Here is a 23291-nt window from a genome sequence, read left to right on the forward strand (position 1 = left end):
GTACCTATATTCATTTATCTGGTAACATTTCTTGGATGTTATAGAAGAAATAAAACAGATACTGCTCTTGGCCTCCTGGAACTTCCAGTTTAGTGAAATACACAAGACTATATTGCGAAACAGAATGCAAAATGTGTATGTATTTTTAGGGTGAGAACTGCGACCTCCCTGACAAGTCTCGTTTGGGGCAGACTGCTTCAGGCAACGTCCCCAGCACCCACAGTACTGGATCACTCAGTCTGACTTGAGCATCATCTACATGGAAGAGTTTGAAAAGCAGCATTGAGTAACCATCTATCATTTAATCCTGACTACACAAGTCAACACCATTACTTCCAATTTACAAGAGAAAAACGGGAGATTTGAGAAATTGGAAAACTTACTCCAAATCACACAGCTGCTGGGATCTGAATAAGTCTGTACCATTCCAAAGTCTACATATATTGTAACCACTACATTATGCTACCTCTAGGTGTTTCCCACTTTACGTTTCCCCCTTGAAATCTGGGCTCATTCAGGATTTTGTAGGCTAGTTTGAGCTGCTTTGGAAGGGAACAGGTTTGGCTTGATTTGCATTCTAAATATTTCCCAGTGGTAAGGGAAAGCTATTATTATACCCATTTTATGGTGCGGAAGCCGAGCCACTTGCCAGCTGAGGTATCTGGCGGGGTTAAAAACAGAAGCTGGGTTGTCAGTCTCTCATTCCTCCTAACTCCAAGCCTAAGCACTGATACTGTCCAGGGGCTTTTCTGCAAGGGGAAGGAACACTGGCTGATACAGAGTGAGACAAACTTTGGAAAGAGAAAATAACAGTGCAATAAAAGATGGAAAATAAGTAATCATAACACTCAAAGAAATTGGTTACTTTTAGCATTGTGAATTGAAAAGGGAGAGCTTATTCATCACAAATGAATCAGAAAATTAGAATGTGTCACCGCACTGATGACAGAACTGAGGAATTCAGATGAACTGCAGTTCGACACTTATGCCTTCTATCTGAAGAGGGTAGATGGAGTGACAACACGACAGAAATGACCTCTTAGACAGGCCTTTAATCGTTCCAATCTTTTTCCTTCAACTACTGTCTCTAGAAGTTCGGTGGGTTTATATCTTTGTTTCCTATGGGTAGAGATAACATTTTAATATCCTTTTAATGTTCTAGAAGTATTGTGTTAATTAATTCATATGTGGGAGTCATTCCAAATAGGAGGATGAAGATTTTTACCTTATTGATTTTCCTAATACCTTTCTGGCTCCCAGTGTTTTCAAAGGATGAGGCACTATTGGATTTTTAAATTCATATGTCTCTCAGAGTAAGTGCCAGCTTCATAGGTTCCTGTCAATTGATATTCCATCTTCACTCTGGATACATGACTTCCTTTATCTGACAGATTCAAGAAATTTTATGCTAGATTTAATGACATTTCATGCACCCTGAATTTGGAGCTTTTAATTCTCTATTTTCTATCTGGCAAAGGTTTCCATGTTGAAGTCAGATGGAAGGGTTCTTCAGACATGCATACAGAGCATGTGCAGTCTACCAGGAGGTACTTTGGGGTCTCCTGCAGACATGTTTCTTGAAGTATTTTCATTCTTTCTGGTCATAAGTAACACAAATGGTCATTCATATCTTGGGGGTCTGCTTTTCAAGACCATCCGTTTTTTGGTTCTATCGTGAAAAGAATAAGGAAATCACAGTGAGGCTTTACCTTTCCTTAATATGCTATGATAACTCTGAAGGACATCTACCTTCAAAAATTTAGATGATGAAATAGTGATCAATAAAAAGAGAGAATTCAAAAAATAAAGTTCAGTAATTAGGTCTGGGACTGTTCCCGGGCCTGAGACATTGCTGAGTTACAACTTGCCACCCCATCCCACCCCATACAAATCCTCCTGAGCCTTCCTGCTTCTTACAGCTATTGGGCCAGAGAGATTTGAATGGAGTAACAGCAGCAGTGCTGGGAGGGATGGCAGGGCAAGGTGGCAGGTAGCATCAGGAACTGAATTTGTTTATTACATTCAGGATGATTTCTTCCAGCTTCTAAAATAGACCTAACTCTGTGGCATGGTGTCATTCAGGAGCTCTCTACAATCTTATTCCTAACAGCAACTTTTTCCTCCATACTTCCAGCTCCTTAAGTTGTAGCTTTATGGATTCCAAATGGATTGGTGTGCCAGGACCTTCTACTATAGTATACTGGTATTCTTTAGGGGATGATGAAAAGGTCTGGCATTGTTGTCATGTGATCCAATCAATTAGAAACACTTGGTCACAATGCTGCTCACAGCCTACCAGTAATGCCATTCATTTGGTTCAATAAAGGCTGTGCCTGTTACAGGGCAAACTCATCCTAAGACTTCACAGTGTGTAAATACAGAAAGTAACATGTTAGTGGTACAGAGGGCTTTGGAATAAATATGGGCACAGCAGGAGAAAGAAACATCCAGAACAGTGTGAACAGAAGGCTCGCTTTACTCAAATGGTTCACTCAAATGTTTTTTTTTTCTTTTTTTGAAATACAAAGGGAAAAATCATGACACAAAATTTATGTCAAAAGATATAAATTAAGCAAGTACTTATACATGATGGTCTGCCTGTTAGATACTAACCCAAGAGGAAAATGTAGGTTCAGTCTGTGTTTTAAAAACTTGGAAAGATCTTTCCATAATATAGGTTGAAAAAAGTGTTACTTTTGTCCTTGTCAAAATCAACTATTTGCTTTGCTTAAGAGGATCCAAGATCTTTCACAATCTGACCCCAATCCACCTCTCTTGTTTTTATTTTTATTTTTTTGTTTTGTTTTTTTGCTTTTGCTTATGTTTTTTTCTCACCACTGTTTCCTTATATTCTGTGATAGGATATTTGCTCCTCTCTGAACATACCTAAGACACCTCTGACTTGGAGCCTTTGCTCACAGGTCACACTTGAGTCTCCCAAGCCTAGTATAGGATCCAAAACACGGCCCGACACTTCTTTTGTTGAATAAATGCTGTCCGTCTATTTTAGGAGACAAAGATGATAGAAAAAAGTTGCTAAATCAGTAAATAAATAGCACCAGAGAGAGGTCAAGGAAAAGTTAATTTTAGTGTGTTTTAGGAGTAGGGGCAAGATGAGCTTTAAGATTAGGAAAACTGATGCTCTTTATTCTTGGGTCTAGCCAACGCTATGAGTCAGTTACTTTTTTGGGAACAAGTTTCAACCTCAAGGTTAAATGAACACAAATGCTCTGTCCATCAGCATATAATGAAAAAGCTGTGGCTATTTCCATATCGGCACAGTGAAATTAAAATATGCAGTGAGTTTCTCATAGGCATTGTATATGACAGAACTTTTTAAAATAGTCCCCTTTGCCACTCATACAGAAAGAGCTACAAAAACAAAAGCAAATGTTTAAAACTGGGATGATTTCACTTAGGAAAGAAAGACTTGAGGTGCCTCTTCACAGATTTCTGACTCTAAGATGAGTTGTAAAGAAGATAATTACCAGCTTTTTTGTCCTAGGGCAAATGGTATTAAAATGTCCAGTGAAGAATTTAAGTTAAGACTTAAAGATGAGCATTCTAAATGTGCAAGTGGTAAATAACCAAATAGATTGCTAAGCGTGGTTAAGAAATTTTTATCTTCATGTCTATTTAAAAATAGGAAAGATCCTCGTCTATTTTGATTGAAATAAATGCAGCTTTGCCTCTAGTCAGGAGGATGAATTCAATAACTTCTTTCATCTTGTTGAGCCCTATATGATTACAAAATTCTATACCACGCTGACCCTAAAAATTGTACAGAATCATAACACAGTTGAATAAAATACATTCTACAGTTTGAAGAGCATTAGGCAATACAGAAAGTCTGTAAGTTACTAAATTCAAAATAGTATACATAGTGCTTACGTTTCAATTTGGCAATTATGATTCAGTATGCCAAGTGTATATGACACAAATAGAATTGAGGAAAAAGTCACTTGAATCTACTATAGTTTCAATATAATAATTAGCTAAAGTAAAACATTCTAACAATGAATTCTTTCATGTCTAAGAAATTTAGCTGAATATTTCATAAAGCTGATATGAATATGCATATAAACTCAATCTCCAATTTTTAAAAAAAGTAAAAAAAAGACCAGAAAATAATATAGGAACTATTATTATTCCCAGCACTATCTTCAAAGACATCAGTAGAACACGTGAACAGCCCTTTTAAATGACCGAAATGGGTCCCATGTGACTAAGAATGTAAATCTAATAACAGACTCAGGAAAAGCTCTAAAGGGGGTGGCAAGTTAAGGGCTTTCTCGTCTACTTACCTTGTAGCTTTGGAGCTCAGCAGAAGGGTTCATCACATACAGCACACAGGGTTAGATAAAGAGTTCCAATTACCTTGTCTGAACCAAATTCATGTAAGCAGTTTGCCACATTTCTTAAATAGAAGATGAGCCCATTCTATCTGTGGCACAGATTTGGACTGGGTCACTGAACTATTGCCCAACTCTTATAAGCAAAGCACTAACATGTACCAATCAACAGGCAGCCCATAGCAGAGGCATGAGGAAGGTCGAAATACACACGCATAAGAAATTGGCAGTACATTATAGAAGAAAGCTATTTCTAAAGATGGACTTTGGCTATTAAAGCCTTTAAGTGTTATTCAACCTTTGTAAGGGGAAACAAAAAATCAGTCCTGGTGTAACTTCTAAAGATCCAGTTTTTTTAAAAAAAGAGATTGAGAGAGAGAAATGTAATTTTATTTTGCAACCCATTATTTTCATAAGAACACAAATAAAAGAGATAAACTATGCCAATTTCTTCATAGCTGACTCGTTACAGGATATTCGTCGAGTCTTCACTAACGACTACTTGAGGTTGGTTATTACTGAGATCAGGAGTTGGCAGGACAGAGGTCGGAGGCCTTTCAAAAGGAACAGTATCACCACAGAAAGTAAAGTCAGCGTTAAGCTAACTGACAACCTCACTGGGACAATGGTTGGTGCCTGGAGCCCTTGTTTATGCCGTTTCAAATGCCAGGAATGAACTGAACAGCAAAAGTGTCAAGCTCAACAGCAATTTGAATTTTGAAAAGCTACGGTACAAAGTTGATAATGTAGGCTGCTAGAATTCATCAAACTTACTCCTGGCCTCTCCCATTTCCATCCCTTCTTCTTCTTCTTCTTCTTCTTCTTCTTCTTCTTTTTTTAAGGAGGGTGCAGCTCACAGTGGCCCCTACGGGGATCGAACCGACAACTTTGGTGTCATGAGCACTACATTCTAACCAACTGAGCTAACCGGCCACCCCGAATCCCTTCTTATTTCCACATTCATCAGGCAGTTGAAGAAAAAAAAAGATGTACTGAGACTGCTTCGTTGGGGACACTCTCAGCTCTCTAGCCTCCCAACCCCAACTTGGCCTCAGTCATCTTAAAGTTTTATTAATTTAATTGTTTTCACACTTCCTCTTATGGAAATTTGCATTTTCTTAACGGTCTCTATGAGATCCAAATTCAGGTTTTTCCACAGATGATGAGGGATGAGTGTCTGGTAATTGTGTGTTGGCGTGTGGGTGGTGGTGGTGATGGTGGATTCTGCTCTGGACTCTCAAAATTTTTCAGTTTTACTGTCAGGGTGGTCACCTGATCCCTCATCTCAAGAAGCCAATGTTACTTGTAGTTTAACTGCAAATAAAGACATGTGCATATACATACACACATCATATGTATATTTTTCCTCTCAAAAGTTATACACATTTTGGGACTTTCTGTTCAAACACTCTATGAAGGGTTGCTCTTAGTGATGTCAGAGTAATTTAGGCAGAAACATAAGAAATCACCAACGGTGTACACTGAAACTTTATTATCACAGCCTTCATTAGTGATTTCCTCATGGTTTGTCTCCATGGGTTCCTGGCTCTTTGTCAGCATACGTTCAAGAAGACTTTTTCACAGTATCTTTCTGCCCTAGAAAACACTGGCTGTGAAATTCCCTTATAGATATCTGAATTCTCGTATTCACCTATTAATGATCTAGGAATTGAGGATATTTTCTGCCTGCTCTTTCGCCTCCTGCTTCATGAAAGGATTAGACTGTAAACAACCTAGCGGGAATCCTTCAGGGCAAACCATGGCTGAGATGATCTCAGCAGGTAGGGAACCTTTGGCAATCTATGAATACAATTAGGAAAAAGGAAAGGATTCACCCATACTTTCAGGAAGAAATTATGTTGTTTCCAAGATGAGACCTAGAAAATAAGGCACATTAAAAGAAACTGCGCAAGATAGGCTTTTATAAAGAGTCAGCAGAGATAAATTTCAAAAAGTGCCAGATTTGCCAGGGCTAATCAACCATGGATTCTTTTTCAGTGGCTGACAGTGGCCTTCACCAGACACTTCAAGGGGAGTCCATTTGACTCTGACCAACGAAGCCCAAAGTACTCATTGCACAAAAGGGTCCCTTTCTTGTCTCCAAAGGCAATCAGTTTGTGCCCCCCGAGTCTGAGGGGTCGTAGCTTTCTTTTACTTTTTGTAAGTCCGCACATGCATGCTTCCTCTTGCATGATTTGGACCTGAGGAAGTGACCCACCTATAATTCCACAGAGCTAATTAACCCCATACTGAGCCTTTTTTTCCCCCTCTCATTTCACACATTCACTCCATGTTTTAAATGGTCCAGCAGTAGCATGATCAGATAGGTTATTTTTTTTCTTCTCAACCAGGAAAGCTTGGTCGTGGGAGAGCTGGGATATAGCTGCGCTAATTCAAAACAGCAGTGTGACCCTATAACATTACCAAATAACATTTTATCAGAGGGTGCAGAAATGCTAAAAAATGTTTGCATTAAACCCTTTCATGTTATACATCCAAACATATTGACGTTTCTATTTGAAATAACAATACATAATAAATAATGAGGCAGAGAAGTTTGATCTATATCCAGCAAGTTTTTTAAAAATCCCATTTTACTAGAAAAAAATAAAAAAGACCCACTACATCCTTTCCCATCTTTGAGAATTTCAAGAGAAGGGCCAATGAGAAGAATGACATAACTCATCCGTTTTCCACTTCAAGGAATATGCTCATGCTTTTCCAGATTTATTTTTGCCAAAGTGAATGCCTTGAAAACTCTAAGATGATCACTGTTTTCTAACTTTTCAAAGAAGAAAAAAAAGTGAACATGATGATGGTGGGTGATTTAATGGAATCAGCTTGTCAATGTGATGAAACTGAAAAAGCTTTTATAGAACATGTCCATATGCTAAAATAAAAAAATCTTTAACATAATGTATATAGTGTAGAGTGGTTTTTGTCATGGCAAAAGAAAGGAATATCATTAATGTAGACAGTAAGTGTAAGGTTCCGCTAAAAACCTCCATGGATAAACCACAGAAATACATTCTGGCCAGACAAATGGAGCCAGACAATTTCTAGTTCTTTTAGAAGCTATCGAAGAATCATCAGATTTTCAGTCTGTCATCTCTGGTACATGAGAAGAAAAATTCTGGGCTAGTTCTTTCAGTTATACTTGCACATAACTTTAGAATTTGAAAGATTTATACATTAATGAACAAGAAAATGAGCTCTTCTGAATGTCCCATCTTAGGCAAACCATCAGATCGCTCTCATTCTCAAAAGTATATGTGCAAACTGGCCCATTTTGGTAGGATTTGGTCATACAGCATTCAAGTCCTGTGTGAACTCTCAACCCCACTTTCTTCTGAAAAGTGATTTATGCACTTGGGCAATATTAAAAAGAATTCTATAATTCTTTGCACAGTGGACTGTCAGCACATGGGGAAACCTATCGAACATTTTAAATTCTTGTGTGGTGTCTAATCCTACACTTTGGAACGAAAGACCTTAGGAAGTTCTAAAACAGATTCACTATTGCCCCCTTAAGCTTCTCAAAGGCATGACTGCCAACTGGGAGTGTCAGGTGGGTCAACTGGCCCAACAGGCAAAAAACAGGGTCCAACGAGGCACAGTTTGTTTTTATTTACACTGGTCAGAAATCTTATATTTGAGCGACAGCCTAATTCCAGCTTGTACATCTGTGCCTCCAGCGTTTGGCTGGAACTGCCTCATGTGGTCATCCTGCAATAGGGTTGTTACGATTACAAAGACTCCTGCCCATCAGACTTTTTCAGGCTCCCTGAGACTTGGGATTTCAAGCCTATACCATGGTCTCTGAGGCCCAATCCTCACTACCTCTCTGACCTTATTTCTCATCGCTTTCATGCAAAATCGGTCCAACTAGCAATAGAATATGGCCACCTCGCAGGGTAGACAGGAATAGAAATGTAAATGGGGATTAAAAGGAATACATCAATAAAAATTAGTGACTTTATGCCCTTGTTAAAATTCAGCTCTCTCACTGGGTAAATACCTGTGTTTATAACTGAGCCTATCAACATTTCTGGACTTCCTTGAGAATCGGTTTAGATAAGCGAGAACATGCAATGCATTGTCCAGATGGAGGCATGTATTCATTCATCAATTTAACAGATTTTTTCCAGAGTTTATTATTAATTACTGTCTTAATTAGACCCCTGCTCCTGCTCTCAAGGATATTCCATTCTAATATACATTTTAGAGTTTCTACGTCTCTGTGATCACTGACTGGTTATTAGCCCACTTAGGTAAGATACGATAAACACAACAACCTGCCCATAACAACCTCTCTTCTTGTTCCTCACTCTTTTCAATTGCCTCGCGACATCTATTAAGCCCTTGTGAATGATCTGACCCTTTGTGGCCTATATCATCAACTCAGCTCATTTTTACTTCGTAAGAAACCCCTTCCCCACCCCCAACTACCCTTTCTTTTTTTTTTTTAATTAATTTTATTGGGGTGACAATTGTTAGTAAATTTACATAGAGTTCAGGTGTACAATTCTGTATTACATCGTCTATAAATCCCATTGCGTGTTCACCACCCAGAGTCAGTTCTCCTTCCATCACCATATATTTGATCCCCTTTACCCTCATCACCCACCCCCCACCCCCTTACCCTCTGGTAACCACTAAATTATTGTCTGTGTCTATGAGTTTTTGCTTCTCATTTGTTTGTCTTGTTCTTTTTGGTTTATATACCACATATCAGTGAAATCATAGGGTTCTCTGCTTTTTCTGTCTGACTTATTTCACTTAGCATTATTCTCTCGAGATCCATCCATGTTGTCACAAATGCTCCTATATCATTTTCCTTGTACCCAACTACCCTTTCTTTCTCAAACAGCCAAGAAAATATTATAAAAGTCTTCCCAGAACTACGTGTATTTAAGTCTATGAAATGGGTCCTTACAATCTTATTTGAAACACCATTTTTTTCTTTCTTTTCGGGGGGGCAATGAATGGGGCCTTGGCCTCTAGGAAGCGTACCTTGAGCTATTTGCTGAAATTACAGTCTGTGGTCTCACAGACACAGTACTCGTTACTCTCCAAGAGAGAACATTTCAGCACCCGGCAGAGGGTCATAATCTTACTCATCTCAACCTCAAAGAGGAATTGTGGAACACATGTTCCCGGACCCTTTGCTCCTTCTAAGGGGTACCCCACCATTACCTTTTGGTCTTTTCTGAACCGAGCTGTCTCAGGTAAATGTTTATACCATGTGACCATGGTATAAACTGTCTTCCACTTGTTCAACTTTTTTTCTCCTCATCTCCTTTTAAACAAAAACGGAAGAATTTGATGTGGGTGCAGAGGAACAAATGTTCGCTCCCCGTTTCTTTTCAGACAGTTTCTTCTTATATAAACAGTGGTGATGAATGATAAACACCATGGTTCTACCTCCATGTTAATATTCTTGTTATCTTGCATAAACAAGTGAATAAATACGCATATGACACCAATCAATCCCTTTTTCAAAAAATGTAGTGTTCATCTTTCTAAACAGTGGAGAGAGAATTAATGAATTCAATGTGTAATTTAACTGTTTATATTTTGAATGTTAATAAAGAAAAATCAAATTACAGCTTAAGTTCTTTTCAAACTTACGTCAGCTATTAACACTTTCTATGCCAGCACGGGGTAGGGAAGGGTGGAACTAATGGCACTGGGTTCAGGTCCTCGGGGGCAGAGGATGGGGGCTTGGCCGGCTGGAGAGGATGTAAAGCTGCTAGGGCAGGGAGGTTTTGACTTGTTGTGTAGGTAGAGAGATTTTCTGGCAGTGAGAGGAATACTTCTTTTGTAGAACAAATGGCTAGGAAGAGGTCATCTGAGGCATTAGATGAGAGGAATATCAAAACCAAACATAAAAGTAGTCTGAGGAGCCTGGGGAAAAGGGAAATCACTACTTTTTCCATCTCCTCATTGGTTTCCCTTCATCCCTAGAGTGCTTTCCCTTTCCATCATCACTTCATACTCTTCTCCCCTCCGCCCTTCAGGGTCTTTGCTCTGCCTCTTTAGAACAAAGAAACATTTAGGGAATATTTATAGCAAAAAACATTTATAACAAATAGAAATCTTAGGGGACAATGAGACTAAAATAAAAAGGAATTTAGAGAAGACTTATGATAATATTGCACATTTATATATGCAAGAAAATACAACCTATATATGAATGACCAAGACTAGAAACTGGGACTTTTGAGATTTAAAAAATTCATGGTATGTCTGATCATATTAATCTCCAGACAAACTGGTTCTTAGCATTGCTGGAAAGAGGTATAAGAGAGTTATGAATAGGAAAAAAACAAAAACAAAAACAAAACGGAGTGGGGAATGTAATTATATAAGGATTTATATTTGAAAGGAAAAAGGGACTACTTTAAGTTGTTTATTGAAATTCCCCCCAAATCATTTTATGAACTTATGCGTAAACAATATCAAGATGAGAAGGAGCTTAGGAATTCTCATGGGGTTTAGGAAACGATTAAACCTTGTGTGTGGTGTTCATCACGTCACTCAAGCACGTAAAGGATAACGAGAGAATGGGGTCTCACAGTGGATAACATGGTGGGGTGCTTTGCCCGTCTGACACATCGAGGCAGGGCCCACAGGAGCAGAGTTCGGTCTCCTTATGAATACCATGGAAGGCACATGGCTTCATCTGAATGCATAGGGTATGAAGCCTTAGCTGTACAGGGTCCTCGGCAAGGTACGTAAAAAGCATTTTCTAAACAAACACCAATTTTTTAGCTCTGTGTTCTTGGTAAAATTCCAGTACAAAGCTTATGGGAATATTTTATTTGGTCATTGGGTGGGGGAAAGTTGCTGAAACAGATGACAACATTCAATGTCTAAAGACAGGAGGAAGCAATGAGAAAGAAGAAACAGAAAGGGAGTCTGAGTGCTGAAAGAGGGGTGTAGGACTGGAGACTCTAATAGGAAAAAGAGAGAATCTTAAAATAAGAGAAATGAAAGAGCATACTTTGAGGGAAACATCAGTACAATTTTAGAATCTGAGGCAAAAAGTAAAAACATTTGCCCCTTGACAGTTATTACCATTGCCCCTACTTTTACACATACAAGTACATTCTTTCCCTAAGAACCAGCCTTCTGTGATAATGGCGGTAAAGATGACAGGCTTAGGTTACTCGCAAAATTGGGAATGAAACCCTGCCCTCCAGGCTATGTTCCTGCCAGTCTATGCCCCTCAGAGTGTTCAGTCTGGAACTGGTGGCACAAGATATGTGCGGTAGCAGCAGGCACACTTACTGGGATATATGCACCTCCAGAAAACAAGTACTCTACCTTCTCACCATGACTTCTTGATTTTCATTTTTTCTCTTTTATTCCAGACTATTAATCTCCAATTTCTTCTCTACCAGGGCAGACCCTTATGGTTGTTAAATATAAAGACACCCAGCTCGATCAGTTCCCTCATCTATGGTTCTCAACTGTACTTAACTCGTTCTTGAGCCCAGGTGAACCCACGAGTGTGTGTTCTCCTCAGCTCCCAGGCTGAGCAATGCAGGAGAAAAATGACAAAACTGTACAGTCTAGTTCCCCTCCAGAGTCCTGGTTTTCAACTTGAGCTGGGGTTTCAGAACTACTTTATTATTCTTTATTTGTTCCTAGTCAGTTTCCTTTTTCACTTCCCAGTTTCCATTCATCACGCTATTTTACAACTTGTAACTTACCTTCTACTCTTCATTCTCAATTCTTAGCCTTGCCTCTTTTTTTCACAGAGAAGCCAGAGGCCAGCAAATGGCATTCCCATCAGTCCACCTCTGTCAGAACCCAGCCATGACCTTCCAGAGACTTTTCTCTCTAGCCCCTGATGCCCTCCTCCAGGGTCTTATTGTATCAATTACTCCTGCCTTCTTCTACATTTGCCATTTTCCTACTGCCCACCAACATGCTTTTGCAGTCCTCATCTAAACAAACAATAACCACAACAAATTAACAAACAAAAAAAAAACCACATTCAGTGGAGCTGATTTTTTCCCCTCCTTTGTACCACCTTCATGTTTCCCAAACTCTGGTTTATTCCTCAACACAGTAAAATCTGGTTTCTCTAGCGGTTCCTAATTAAATTGCCAAAGTCACCCAAAACCTCTGAATTGCTAGTTCCCAAGGTCCATTCTTCAACCTCACCATTTTATTTCTTTCTTTTTAAAGTCAGGTTCATTGAATTATTTACATGTATACGAAATTCACCCTTTTTGTACCCTTCTGCAGTTCACTGAGTGTTGACTTCCTTGCGGGTCCCTTGATGTCTGTAAAATAAAGTCCAAATACCAAATACCGTTGATTCATATACAAATCCCTTTAGGATCTCAAACAGTCTTCCCCACATAACCCACTGTCTGGTCACACACCATTTGACAAAATATGCAATGTACACTCATGCCTCTTGGACGTTCTCCGTGTTTTCTCTCTATGAACACACAAGTTTTTGTGTAATATGGTAAATGCTATTAATATCACCATATCAATTTCCATTTAGAACCATAAAACTAGATATTATTCTGAGAAGTTGATGTTTTCAAAATGGGACTTAACCTTTCACATATTGCTACCTGAGGCTCTCCATTATTTTAGTGTCATGAGTTGGACTGTGTCCTCCCCAATTTCAGACATTGAAGACCTAGCCCCTAGTAACACCGAATGTGACCTTAGTTGGGAATAGGGTCATTGCATATGTGATTACTAAAGTTAAGATGAGGTTATGCTGAAGTAGGGTGGATCCCTAATCCAATACGACTGGTGTTCAGACCTAAAGGAAGGCCTGGACACACACACGCACATGGAGAGCGCACCATGGAAGATGGAGGCGGAAATCAGGGTGATGCTTCTACAAGCCAGGGAACACCAAAGATGGCCAGCAGACCACCAGACGTTAGGGGAGAGGCATGGAACAGATTCTTCTTAGAGGCCTCAGAAGGAACCAACCCTACTGACACTTCGATCTTGGGTGTCTAGCCTCTAGAACTGGGAGACAGTAAGTCTGTTGTTCAAGCCCCCCAGTTTTGTGGCACTTTGTTATGGCAGCCCTGGTAAACTAATACACCTAGTAAATAAACCATATTTAAATATGTTGGAATACTAATGAGCTCATTCACTCATTAAATACGTGTTGGATACCTCCTATGTGCTAGGCACTGGTCTAGATAGGATATTAGGATGTGGGGCATATAGGAAAAACTTAAATATACTTGAGAGATGAATTAATAAAAATATCATGTTACTGCATTTTTGTTGTACTAACAAGCAATTTATCTATCAATCAACACAGGAGTGATTGAATGCTTACCATTTATTCAATCAGCAAATATTCACTGAATACCTACTATGTGTCAAATATCATTCTAGGCACAGAGGATCTAGTTATTGATAGGATAAGTTCTCCACCTTCATGAAGCTTAAATTCTGGTGGGGGAAATAGACATCAAACAGGAAAACTAGGAAATTATGTAATTTAACTCTGACAATCATAAGCATTTATACTCTAAACCCACTAACTCTTGAACAATGCTTAAGGTGTTAGTAATACTTAAAAATATTCCTAAATACCATGCCCTGTTATTTCCCTTACATTTCTACAATCTCTATAGAAGCCTGAAATATCCCTAAGATTAATGAACTTAAGCGGTTCTCTGGACTTTCTCATTTAAGCGTGATTTTAGGAGTTTACATGTTACTTCAGCATCTACAAAATAGTGACCAACCAAGAAGTCTGAGAGTGGGGGTAGGGTCACCCACAGTCAGGGAACAGGCTAAAAGTGTTTGGGCAGGACACCCCAAAAGCTGGATTTCTGTCAGTCAGTCATTGGACACATACAGAGGGTGCCAAAACAAAATGTATACACATTTTTAAAAAGGAAAAAAAACTGTATTAAAATTGTAATACTCAATATATACCAATCACAAAAGATGAATACAAGTCACGTTTGACTTCTGCAATTACAAGAGGTGCTCAAAGGGGTTACCATCAGCATAATTTTAATAGTTTTTTCCTCTCTTAAATTGCGTATACATTTTTTTGGCACCGTCTGTATTTCTGAAGCACTTCCTGTGTGTCAGCCCCTGAGCGGAGGTCGGAACTGCGGACAGAGCAGGCATGCACTGAGCCTTACGGAGCTTGCATCCTAAAGGGAAACACCTGAACAACTGATTTCACAGCCCATTCCTTCCTTACCGTTGGGGTATAGACATAGGGAGCGTGCAGGAGAGCAGCTGGGTCAAGGTACTGTGTGTGAGAAGGCATCCTTGAGGAAATGATGTCTGAACACTGCGTTGGGGTTTGGGTCTGGGTATTTATTCGAGTAAAGGTCACAGGGTTCTATGTTTCTTCTTCCTCATCTCCTTTCATCCACAGGCACACATTTCAAATACTTAAAAGTGTTCTTCCAATACGCTAAGAACACCAAAAACTAAATACAAGAGAAGAACTCTCCAGAGGAAAGGGGCCAAAAATAGAAGGAAAAAAGAAAAACAGCCCTAATCTCACCATTTGTTTTGAAAACACCCAAAATGATTAAAACATATTATAAATTAAAACATATGAACTAATCACTTGCCTGCCAAGTTTCATTTTTAAATCAAAGCCATTTTTGAGGTTCATAAACTAAACAAGAGTCTTTAAATATGAACTTGTGTTTTCCTTTTCTTGTCCCTCAGTTGGCTTGAAGCATTTGAAGCATTGGCATCAAGGGATCCAGCTGGTCAGAAACACGTGGCATACATCCCCTAGACTATAAGCGCCAGGAGGGCAGGACTTTGTTTGGCACCGTATCCCTGATACAGAGAAGAGTGTGTGGAAGACAGCAGGGATGCAGTAATACCTGCTGAGTGACTAACAATGAATACCCTGGGTCTTTGAAGGAATACTCCAACTCTCTTTTCTTACCCTTTTCTTACATTAGGCCAGCAGTTCTTAACCTGGGGCAACTTTCTGCCCCCACCAGGGAACATTTGGCAACATCTTGAGACATTTTTGGTTGTCAAGACTGAAGAAGTTGCCACTGGCATCTAGTGGGCAGAGGCCAGGGATGCTATTAACCATCCTGCGATGCACAGGACAGCCCCCCACAACAAAGGTTCACCTGGCCCCCAAATCTCAGCAAGGCCAAGGTTATAAAACCCTGCTGCAGGTCCTTTGTTTCTATTGAGCTGTCCCTGGGAGTGTGGCCCTCCACATTTGTGGGAGGAAGTGCAGTCCTAGAGGAAGCAACCAGAGGAACCTCCTTGCTTCATTCTCATTCCTTTCATGACCCAACAGAACTGCCCCATTCTAAGGCATACTAAGACACAGCCATTTTTGCCTTTGGCCCCCCCACTGGGTCAACATGCAGTTGTGGGAGAAACCTCCTGCAAGAGTCTGTCTCTGCAATATCAGTGAATAATTTTCATAGCCTATTAGAACTTCCTTGAGCTTACCTAAGAATACTGGGGGTGCCAAAAATGTAGGTAAGTGGACACTTTCGTCAGTGTTACTCAGGCAGTAGTTCGCCGTAATCAGAAGTGTCTGGATGCCGATGGTAACCACTTTGAGCACCTCTTGTAATTGCAGAAGTCAAACGTGACTTGTGTTCATCTTTTGTTATCGGTATACATTGAGTATTACAATTTTAATACAGTTTTCCTTTCTTAAAATGTGTATATATGTTTTTGGCACCCTCTGTATATCCTAATTTCAATAAAACCAGCTTGTTTAGAGATTAGGCATGTATCTGTAAGAAAAAAGGAAGGTCCTCCCTTAATTCAAGCAGTTTATCAATGTCTGGTCAGGATCTGCACACCAGTCTAGTTTTATTCATGATGAGAAACTTCAAGAGTTCCACTAACACCCAATATGGTGCCTGTAGAGAAACTGGGTTTACAGTGTTTCCTCTGCTCCCTGCTTTGCTCTGCATATTAAAATAGTAGTATCTGATTCTGGTGTCAGTGGGGGACTTCCATGGTGCCAGAGGAGTGCATGTACCGATTTCCCCACTATGATGGTTGCTCCAGTGGTCTTGGTATTGTGGCATGTGTCCCAGTTACCATAGAGACTGCATACACCAATACTGCAGGGCTATGATTGGTGGGGAAGACACATTTTGCAGAAGCTGTTTTGGTGGAATGAAGGTAAGACACAAGAAAGAAAGTGAGACAGCCAATACAGAGGCATAGCAAAGAGAAGGCCCTAATAATCACAGGTCCTAGAAATTTGGGAAAATAGAGATTAGAACTCTAAATCTACCATAAAACCAACAAACTTTCCATACAAAGGCTGTCTCTGTCAGGAAAATTTCAAGTATGAGGAGTAAGAACAAACGTAAGGTATTCAAAAATAAAAGAGTAAATAAATAAACCTATCAGGGGATAGAGGTGACAAAAGTGGCACGGCCAGAAAACATTTTTAAATGACTCAAGGCAAGAAAAAAAAAGAATTAGGAAAAAAAATAAACTTGAAAGTTCCATTTCTGGAGGATGGCTGACTTACAGGGAGGCTGGCCCTCTGGGAAGAACCGATCGCCTCGATGTCCTTCCCCACAAGCAGAAAGACAAAGAATAAAGATGACATCCTTCTCACTTTCTAACAGGGATCTCCTCAACCATCCCAATGGTTTCATGTTGTAACAGATGAATATGATGCATACCGGTCAAAGGAAATCTGACAAGAACTCTTAGAGAATACACAGATTAGGGAACATTGTCATAATGCCAACAGGCTCATCCTAGAGTTTCATAAAATAACGAGAGCTTTTGAGTTCACTGACACTGTGATCTCACGTACAGGCTTTTTCTCTGCATACGGATAAAGGCATGTCTGCTAAACGTGAAGGGTCCAGGTGTTAAACCACAGACATTTTTAAACAGAACAAAAGTCTGGAGATAGGATACAGGTTGGTGTAGGGAATGAGAGGGAGCGAATTTAAGAGAAAACCAGTCTAAGAAAATGTCGTATGAGTGATTATAAGTTCCTTGATGTACAGGTCTAGGTCTGGCAATGTTTCATTACACACACTGTCATCTAATATATTCCACTGCCCACTTGACATCCATATCTCCCAACTTTAATTATCACCAATACGTTAGTAAATTTCAAATCATCTTGGGCCGTTAGTTCTCTCCTGACCTCTCGCACTCTATATCAAATGACCTACTGGACAATTCCAATTGAGTTTCGCAATGTGTCCAAAGCTGAATCATCTTCTTCTAAGTCTCTCTTCCTTCTTTGTTCCCTACGTGAGCAAATAGCGTCACCATTCACCGATCTGCCCAAGACTCCTATCTGGGAATCACCTATTGATTTTCATCTCCCCTCAAATAATCACCAGATTTGTAATTCTAATGTAATTTCTTTTACTAACCAAAGGAGATTTTTGTGCATAGAAAGCAATATTCACAGTTAATTGGGTTTTCAACTATTATGTGTGTATCTATCTATACACACATATAATATTCTATTTATTAATCTAGTAATCTGTAAAAAAAAAAAAGAAAAATCACTTTCAGGAAGAGTGAGGTTACGAGGTAGAAAATTTAGGATCTCAAATTATTTCAGCTGTCAGAGAAAGAATGAGGTCTGATCTGGGAACTTCTTCCACAATGATTCTACCAGAGTCACCAACGAACACACTGGATGTTTTTAGAGTAACTAGAACAATGAGGGATCCTAAGTCTACATTCTATAAAGAGAATTTTATAGCGCATGCCCTCTGCGTTCAAGTTCCACTCTTAATCTAATTCTTTGATAGTCCCTTTCTGCTTTATAGCATGATCAAGGTAAATAATATTTTGTTTTCTCCATCAACGAGTTTTCTTGATTCTAGTGCCCTTTGGCTTATTGATGTTTTTCACATTTCTAGATCTCTCATTCCCACTGTACCACATTAGCAGGGGCTTCCATTATCTGTCACTTGTAATATTGTAATAGTCCATTGTACTAAGTTCTCCTATGTTTCTGAGCTTTTGCACACGTCACTACTTGTGTCTAAAACACCCATATTCCCTGATAAACATTTACCAAATAAAAAAAAAAGTAAATGTTTCAGATGTTGCTGCTTTGGGTTCTGAACAGAAATAGTGGCCTATCTAATATTTGGGATTAGTCTGCATAAAGTGCTCCTACTTTCAAAAATTAATTTTGAAGAATCTGAAAATTTTGCCAAGGAGAATCATGGGGCCCATGCCACAATATTAAGTTTTGCATTTAATAGAAACACCTGCGAACTCAGGGAAAAAAGTACTTATTCTTTTTCTTAATTCATCCAGCAAATATTTACTGAAGACGCTTTATGCATCAGGCACTGTTCTGGACACTGGGGATTTCTTAGAGTACAAAACAGAAAAAAGAAACCAAAACCCCAAAACCAAAACCCTGCAATCATGAGGCTTATATTCCACGGCCAGGGGAAATAAATATGTAAATAAAATATATATGACATCTGAAGGGAATGAAGAAAAGGAAGGGGTACGTTTTTAAACATGGTGATTATGAAAAGCCTTCCTTGGGAGTACAAGTTACAGAGACCTGAAGATGGTGAGCAAACAGGCCTTACTTGGGGAAAGCACTGCAGGCTGTGAGAAAAGCATGTGTGAAGGCCCTGAGGTGAGGAACGTATGCAGGTGAGGAAAGCAAGGCCGTTAATGAAACTTGAGACGAGTGAGTGAGAAGTCAAGTATGAAATGAGGACACAGAAGTAACAGGGAAAATTAAGGGTCTTTTCAACCCCGGCAAAGGCTGCGGCTTTCCCTCTGTGTAGGTGGGGAGCCATTAGAGAGCTCTGAGCAGAGGAGTGACATGGTCTGACTTAAATTACATTACATATATTACAAAGAATCACTCTGGCTACCGTTTTAACAGTAGACTGTAAGTGACAAGGCTAGAAGCAGGGAAGATAATCAGGAGGCTATTGCAATAATCCAGGCACGAGATAATAATAGCTTGATTCGGGGTAGTAGTGATGGTGAGAATGAGAAGTGGTTAGATTCTGGATGTATTTTGAAGGCAGAACTGTAGAATTTGTTGATAGGTTGGATTTGTGAGAGAAATAAATGGCTGGGAGATAAATTTCGTATTTGAGCATTTCTAAGCTTAGAGATGCCATTTACCAAAGTGGGGAAGACTATATATTTGTTGGGTAAAATAAGAAATCCCATTTGGGAATGTTAAGTTGGTGATGCCCATTAGACTTACCAGGGGAGATGTTGAGTCGGCAATTGACTATGTGAGTCTAGAATTCAGGGTAAAGGCGTGAATGAGAGATACAAGCTTCAACCATAAGCTTGTGTGTGAACATGAAGGAGGTGAATAGAGATAAAGAAGAGAAGAGGTTCAAGAAGTGAGTCCTAGGATGCTCTAGTGTTCACATGTTAGGGAAATGAGAATATGACAGCAAGGGAGACTGAGAAGAAATGATCTGTGAGGTAGGAAAAAAAATCAAGGGAGTGTGGAGGACTGAAAGCCAAGAAAAGAAAGTGTTTTAATGGAGAAAAGCATAATGAGCCAGGTAAAACAATGCTGAGAGATCAGGGAAGATGAAGACTGAAAACTGGTTAATGGATTTAGCAATACAGAAGTCACTGGTGACCTCAGCGTGCGCAGTGTTACGACCCTGGTGGGTGCAAAGATAATGAGAAGATTATAGCATAGGATGGAGAGTGTCTACAGTGATGATGGCCATTTCTTGAGAAGTTTTGTTATAATGGTAATCAAAGAAATGGGATAGTAGCTGGCAGGGAGCGTGGGGCCAGATGAGAGTATTATTTAGGGGAAGAGATATTACAACATGTTTGTATGCTGATAGGAAAGACAGATTTGATAGATAGGAAAAATCGATCAAGCAAGAGAAAGAGGGAAGCTCTTTTAGGAGCTCTGTCTATGAGTCTGTGAGAGGGCTGGGATCTAACGCACAGTGAGAGGTGGGCTGAGACAGGAGCACGCAGAGTTTTTCCACAGTTATAGGCGAGAAAGCAGTGTGTGGGTACGGGTGCAGATGGGAGGGTAGGTGTGCTGGAGAGCGCGTGTTTGTGAAAGATCTTTTCTGACTGCTTCTATTTTCTCAGTGAAGTAGGAAGGAGGGTCATAAGTTGAGAGTAAGAATGGGGAGGAGATGTTGGAAGTTTGGGAAAGGGAAAGATAGGAGATATTCTTGTAGAGATATGGGGAAGTGACTGGACAGGGAAGCATAGTAACCACAGAGCAGCAAGCACTAAGAGCCTCTTGGAGTGATCATCAGTTTAAAGGGAGACTCATCAGTTTACTAGGTGTTTTGCACCAGCCACGATCAGCTGGCATGTACCCATGGAATAGACAGGGAGCTGCGTATCATCTCTAGAGTTGAGATCTGCCAGGAAAGGGCAGTGAAGCAAGAGGAGATCGAAGGAGTTCAAGGTGTATGCCAGGAAGTGATTAAAATCATTCTCCGTGGACTCTACACTACACATGGCAGTGAGAATATAAGGGGCTGTGTGTGGAATCAATGAATTAGAGGTCTTGGTGGGCTTCAGGAATTGTTGCACAGAGGGATTAGGCTGTGAAATTAGGCAGTGGTTGGAGAGTGGGACACTTGAAATTGAGATTATGGAAAAATTGTAATTGTTAGGAATTAAAAGGTCAAAAGTATAACCCTGGGAGTGGATAGCTAGGGTAGGGTTGTGGACAGATCACAAAAGAATCAAGGACTTGACAGAGGCAAGATATTGGAAGGATCACATATTTAGACACAGAAATGACCAAGAATTGTGATGAGGTACAAATGAAAAGGGCATTAGTGCATTAGTGACTAAAATCTTTAAGAAATTAAGGGTGGCACCCTGGGGCGTGGTAGATAGCTGCCACGAGGTGGGTTTATGGGAACAGTGAGCTTTCCTACTCCCTCTCGGCTTTTCCGCTCTTACTTTCCATCTTCCCAGTTTGTATGCCTGGCATTAGCAAACTTATGACTCCCCAGACTAGATAGCTATAAATCACCTGTGCTGTCCTTTTGTCTTTTTTATGTAAATTATCTCCAAGTCTTAAGAATTTCCACTTTCAAATATTTACCCTCCTTTCTCCCTATGTTGGGCTGTCCGTACTCTTGCCAGGCACTCTCTTTTTCATCCCTCGGTTTAATGTTCTTCAGGGCACTCACTGATCACCATCCGGAATTACTTTGTTCATTTATGTGTTTGCCTTGTGTTGGAGGGAGGTTCTATTTTCCCCTCATTAGGATGTAAGTTCCACAAGGAAGAAAATCTTGTCTATTTTGTGCTTGAAACATAATACACTGTCAATAAATATTTCTAGAACGAATTCATGAATGGCCCCATCACATGCTGATGAATCCACATTTTCTCAGTTTCACAGTTTACCATCCTACCTGTTTCCCCTAACCATCCTGCTCAAACCATCCGCTTTACCTGGTAAAGGCATGTCACTGCTTCCCCAAATTATTCTGTTAATTTCTATCCTGATGATTTCACATTTCTCCTCTGTTTTGAATGTCAGTTCTCCACACATCAATTCTTCAAGGCTCAGCTTCAGTCTCATCTCCTGGCTGGCTTTTCCATGATAACTCTGAGGCCTGCTGATTTCCCCCTTCTTGAAAATCCCACTACGCCTCATAACGTCAGCTGCTTTGTATTTTCCAATTGTTTAAGGTGGGTTCATCTTAGGTTTTCACTTTGAACAGAGGTTTATTTTTGAGTCAGGGATGCCAACTAACATCTATGATACACTCCGTAATGACGTGCACAATGAAGCCATGATGGGTGCATGGGTACATAAGGGAGAATGGCTGCTCAGAAAAACACGATGGCTTCATGGAACAGTGTCACTGATTTTTGTCTTCCTTCACAATCTAAAAACGTAACTCCTTTCGCACCTGTGATTCTGCTTTAGGCTTCATCTGACTATTCTTCCTGCTTCTTGTATCATCTTCAGGACCGTATCCTCTGTCCGCCACACAGAACTCTGCGCTCTTACACTGCAATTTCCATAACTAAATCATTGCCTTTGCCACTACTGTTCCTGGAGTCTCTCGGCAATTGTAGTATTTCAGGACATAGCTGCCAAGATCATCTGTTTTCTTGCTTGATTCGATTCTTTCTTAAAAAAGAAAAAATCCTTGCGATTGTTTTTCATCAAACTTTATGTATCCCCTTGGGATGTATTTTCCCTTGGCTCCATCCTTGACCTGATTCTTCTCCACTTTCTGTGTATTCAGTTCCTGCTTCACATTCAATTTGCCCTTTGTCTCATTTGAGGGAATCGGCTTTCACAACTTCTTTCAAACCATTCTGTGTACTTAGAATAATTTCTCAAATAATATAAAATTTATAATATTTATGAATAAATGAAACAATGCCAAGATAGTCTGTCTCTTCTTTCAAATAACATCTGAAGATACACCTGCACCGCTGAATTCTATATTTAAGATATTGAATAAGTATCATTCATCCATCTGTTTTCATTCTGTCTTGCATTTTTCAGCACCTACTTAAGTGCTGTATTGTGAGGTCTTTGGTGCTGGGGACGGCTGGCTTAGTTCACAAACCGGCCTCTGCTCTGTATATTCATGTTTCTTTGACAAATAATAAATAATAATAGCCCACTGTGCATTTTCACATTCCGCTCATAACTCCCTGGAAAAAGGAAAACTAATAACCAGGGATTATAATAGAAACACTGAAACAAAACTAACCTCTTACCAGGTTTTGCTACAGCAACATACGTTTCTATAGACCTATATTCTACTAAATAATTACCTACTTAAGTCATTTGTAAATTGCTCCTTTGCCAACATTATGTATCATATCAAATGCCTACGTGGTTTATAGGACCAGGGAAAACAACTAGAATATTACAGCTACGTGGGGGATCAGAGCAAAAGCAGCAAAATAAGAGGTTTACTCTGCTGGGTGCACAGTTTGGAAGAATTAGTCTCA

General features: G+C 39.7%; 1 protein-coding gene across 42 annotated transcripts in view; it reads right to left on the reverse strand.

Annotated features, from left to right (window-relative positions):
* ZBTB20 (zinc finger and BTB domain containing 20) overlaps nt 1-23291 on the reverse strand; it is a 755798-nt gene that overhangs the window by 162736 nt on the left and 569771 nt on the right. For 9 of the 42 annotated variants that reach the window (XM_081027933.1, XM_081027954.1, XM_081027913.1 and 6 more), the window contains one exon: nt 5127-5217. The exons of the other annotated variants lie outside the window; for them this stretch is intronic. The gene's annotated coding sequence lies outside the window, so the exon portion shown is untranslated. The remainder of the gene's footprint in view (nt 1-5126; nt 5218-23291) is intronic. 42 annotated transcript variants of the gene reach the window in all.

Source organism: Rhinolophus hipposideros (genome assembly GCF_964194185.1).
Source record: "Rhinolophus hipposideros genome assembly, chromosome: 2".
NCBI classification, from domain to species: Eukaryota; Metazoa; Chordata; class Mammalia; order Chiroptera; family Rhinolophidae; genus Rhinolophus; species Rhinolophus hipposideros.